We start from the raw sequence: 5,082 nt of genomic DNA, 5'->3' as shown, positions 1-5,082 counted from the left end.
ATTTTCGGAAATGTCACTAGGTTGTTTAGGTTGGTGTCCCTGTTGGTTACTTGAAAATTCGCGCATTTTGTGTGTTGAATGCAATAATAAACACATTTTTTTTTAGTTGGTCGATCATAAAATTTGTAACGGAATAAAGTGATGATTTAATAGTTTAACAGTTTTTTAATAACAATTTTCTGGATCATCTTACGTCACGGCACGATTATGATTGTGACATTTGTGACATAGATTAATATAGATGCGACATACAGGCTGATTTTGCAAAACCACCCTTATTGACATTGGAGTCCTCAAGCGCCAAATTTAAATAGTCGATGACAATAAAAAAACTTGATTTTTTAAATGTTTTTAGTCACAATTTTTGTGGTTGTTTTCGATACACTGTATGATATTAACAGTGAGAAAAAAAATGAACAATTAAAATAATCAAAAATTCGAAAAATCGAGAAATCTGATAATCGAAAAATCGAAACCTTAAAAAATCGTAAAACCGAAACATTGAAAAATCGAAATAACGAAGAACTGAAAATCGAACAACTGAGAAATCGAAAAATCAAAAGATCAAGAAATCGTGGAGTCGAAAAGTCGAACAATTGAGAAACCGAAATAGGTCAAAATCGAAAAATCGAAATGTTAAAAATTGAACAATTTATAAATTGAGAAATTGACAATCAGAATATCGATAAATTGAGAAATCAAAAAATTTAAAAATTCGAAAAATTGAAAAATTGAGAGATTGAAAGATCCAAAGAACGAGAAATCGAAAAGTGATGAAGTTGAAAAATCGAAAAATAGAGAATTCGATAAACGAAAAGTTAAAAGTTGAAAAACTGGAAAAGCGGAAAAGTCAAAAAACGAAAAAATGGAAAACTGGAAAAACTGAGAAACCGAAATAGGCTTAGATCATATAATAAATAGATACCAATACTCAAACTGAAAGCAGTGACTAGACATGAAGCTATCTGTTGTCGTTTTCTACGTCAAGAGGAGTAGTATAATGCTATCCTTGTGTGATCACCACGTCTTCATCTTTGTTATATGCATTTCATCTGTATATGTCTATTTCACTTCCATCCTTGTACCGCACCAGCGCAACAAATCGCTTTTGACAGATGTTTCTTCTAACCTCTCTTTCGAGTTGTTGTACAAAAAACAATTTTAGAATTTAGAACAAAGATCCTATTTTAAGTGATGTAATCATAAAGGATCACAATTGCTGCCCAATAATTTACTATTCCTTTCATTATCTACTGTGAATTATTTATAAAATCAAGCTGTCAACATCTTTCGTACGAAGTTAGTTCAGACATACTTCCTAAAATTTAGGCGCGCAAAATTCAAATAGTGATCAGGCAAGGATAGCTTCATTGTAATCCTTCCATGCACGAGAGAGATGTGTGACAGGAGGATGTCGTCACAGGCTCTGCTAGGGAAAGAACACGGCATGGTGGTATCTATTTATTATATGATCTAAGGAAATAGGCCAAAATAAAAAATTGAAAAAATGATAAATCGAAAACCTGAACAATCAAATCTCGATAAATCGGGAACGAAAAATTAACAAATCGAAAAATTGAAAAACAGAACATCTAAAACCAGGAAGTCGAAAAATAGAAAGATTAAGAAATGTTGAAAAATTAAAATATCAAAAGATTGAAAAATCTAAAATTTAAAAATCCAAAAATTGAAAAATCGAAAATGTAAAAAGCTAGACACATCGAAAAGCCCAGAAGTCAAAAGTTGAAAAGCCGAAGAATTGAAATATTGAAAAATCCTAAAACTGAAATATCTAAAAACTGAAAAATCGAAAAATCAAAAAAGTGAAGTCGAAAAATAGAAACCTTAAAAAATCGAAAAATTGAAAATTCAAAAACCTGAAAAATCAAAAAATTAAAGAATTGAAGAACAGGAAAATCGAAACACTCGAAGGTCGAGAAATGGGAAAATCAAAACATCGATTAATTGAAAAATCGAAAAATTGAGAGTTTATAAAAGTCAAATTTGAAAAAAAAAAAATCGAAAATTTGACAAAATGACAACTGAAAAACGGAAAACCGGGAAGTCGAAAAATTTAAACATTTGAAAAATTCGAAAACTTGAAAAATTGAAATATTGAAGAACTGAAATGAAAAATAGAGAAATCGAAAAATCTAAAATTTTATAAATTAAAAAATCTAAAATTTAAAAATCGAAAAATTGAAAAATCAAAAACCTGAAAAATCAAAAAATTAAAGAATTGAAGAACAGGAAAATCGAAACACTCGAAGGTCGAGAAATGGGAAAATCAAAACATCGATTAATTGAAAAATCGAAAAATTGAGAGTTTATAAAAGTCAAACTTGAAAAAAAAAAAATCGAAAATTTGACAAAATGACAACTGAAAAACGGAAAACCGGGAAGTCGAAAAATCTAAACATTTGAAAAATTCGAAAACTTGAAAAATTGAAATATTGAAGAACTGAAATGAAAAATAGAGAAATCGAAAAATCTAAAATTTTATAAATTAAAAAATCTAAAATTTAAAAATCGAAAAATTGAAAAATCGAAAAAGTAAAAAAATCGACACATCGACAATTCCAGAACCCAAAAATGGAAAAGTCGAAGAATCAAAATATTGAAAAATCCCAAAACCGAAATATCGAAAAACTGAAAAATGGAAAACTTGAAAAATCCGAAAACTGAAATATCCAAAAACTGAGACACTAAAAAGTCGAAAAACTGAGCAACAGAAAAATCCAAAAAGTGAAGTCGAAAAGTTGAAACCTTAAAAAAATTAAAAACTGAAAAACCAAAAACCTGAAAAATCGATAAATTATTGAATTGAAGAACAGGAATATCGAAAACCTCGAAAGTCAAAAAATGGGAAAATCAAAACATCGATTAATTGAAAAATTGAAAAATTGAGAGTTTATAAAAGTCAAATTTGAAAAATTAAAAAATCGAAAATTTGACAAAATGACAACTGAAAAACAGAAAATCCAAAGCCGGGAAGTCGAAAAATCAAAAGATTAAGAAATTGAAACATTTGAAAATTTCGAAAACTGGAAAAATTGAAATATCGAAGAACTGAAATGAAAAATCGAGAAATCGAAAAATCTAAAATTTAAAAATCGAACAATTGAAAAATCGAAAAAGTAAAAAAGTCGACACATCGAAAACTCCAGAAGCCAAAAAGCGAAAAGTCGAAGAATCAAAATACTGAAAAATTCCAAAACTGAAATATCGAAAAACTGAAAAATGGAAAATCTGAAAAATCCGAAAACTGAAATATCCAAAAACTGAGAACCTAAAAAGTCGAAAAATTGAGCAATAGAAAAATCCAAAAAGTGAAGTCGAAAAATTGAAACCTTGAAAAAATAAAAAAATAAAAATCTAAAACCTGAAAAATCGAAAAATGTATGGAAGAGCTGAAATGAAAATCGAGAAATCGAAAAATTTAAAATTTTAAATATTGAAAAATTAAAATACCAAAAAATTGAGAAATCTAAAATTTAAAAATCGAAAAAATAAAAAGTCGACACATTGAAAAATCCAGAAGTCAAAAATGGAAAAGTCGAAGAACAGGAATATTGAAAAATCCTAAAACTGAAATATCGATAAACTGAAAAATGAAAGAAAAACTGACGAATCGAAAAACTGAAAAATCCCAAAACTGAAATATCCAAAAACTAAGAATCTAAAGAATCGAAAAATTGAGAAATCGAAAAATCAAAAAATTGAAGTCGAAATATCGAAACCTTAAAAATATCGAAAAATTGCAAAATCAAAAACCTGCAAAATCGTAAGATCGAAAAAGTGAATAATAAGTAAACTGAAAAATCCCAAAACTGAAAAATTAAAAAATTGAAAAATTGAGAAATCGAAAAATTAAAAAAGTGAAGTTGAAAAATCGAAACCTGAAAAAAAAAAAAATTGAAAAACCAAAAAACACGAAAAATCAATTAATTGAAAATCGACAAATAATGAGTTTATAAAAGTCAAAAACTGAAAAATGAAAGAAAAACTGAAAAATGGAAAACTTGAAAAATCCGAAAACTGAAATATCCAAAAACTGAGAGCCTAAAAAGTCGAAAAATTGAGCAATAGAAAAATCCAAAAAGTGAAGTCGAAAAATCGAAACCTTAAAAAAATAAAAAAATAAAAAATCAAAAACCTGAAAAATCGAAAAATTAAAGAATTGAAGAACATGAATATCGAAAGCCTTGAAAGTTAAGAAATGGGAAAATCAAAACATCGATTGATTGAAAAATCGAAAAATTGACAGTTCATAAATGTCAAATTATGAAAATTTGAAAAAACGACAATTGAAAAACAGAAAATCTAAAACTGGGAAGTCGAAAAATGGATTGATTAAGAAATCAAAACATTTGAAAAATTCGAAAACTTGAAAAACTGAATTATCGAAGAACTGAAATGAAAAATCTAGAAATCGAAAATTCTAAAATTTTAAATATTGAAAAATTAAAATACCAAAAAATTGAGAAATCTAAAATTTAAAAATCGAAAAAGTAAAAAGTCCACACATCGAAAAATCCAGAAGTCAAAAATGGAAAAGTCGAAGGACAGAAATATTGAAAAATCCCAAAACTGAAATATCGAAAAACTGAAAAATGAAAGAAAAACTGAGAAATTAAAAAATTGAAAAATCGAGAAATCGAAAAATCAAAAACGTGAAGTTGAAAAATTGAAACCTGAAAAAATAGAAAAATTGAAAAACCAAAAAACCTGAAAAATCAATTAATTGAAAAATCGACAAAGAGTTGATAAAAGTCAGAAATTGAAAAATCGAAATATTTAAAAATCGTAAAATTGAAAAATTGAGAAATTGTAAAATCCAAAAATTGAAAAATAAATAGGAGTAAACTGAAAAGTTTCGAAGTCGAAACAGCAGAAATTATGGTCGAATATGAAATTTTTTCTAGTTAATTTTATTCCTAGTTAGAAACAAACACTGTCGCCAACATAAGTCGAGGAGTCCTCAACCGTCATTTAATTCAAACTATGACGCTTCTCAATGTTCTCTGTTTGTGACATGACCAGGGGCGGATCTAAGGACAGCGGCGTAGGTATACCAGGGGC

The sequence above is a fragment of the Zophobas morio genome, unplaced genomic scaffold, assembly GCF_036711695.1.
Source record: "Zophobas morio isolate AGI-343-1 ecotype UQ-CSIRO unplaced genomic scaffold, CSIRO_AGI_Zmor_V1 ptg000012l, whole genome shotgun sequence".
Classification (NCBI taxonomy): domain Eukaryota; kingdom Metazoa; phylum Arthropoda; class Insecta; order Coleoptera; family Tenebrionidae; genus Zophobas; species Zophobas morio.
This window is presented reverse-complemented; position numbering follows the sequence as displayed.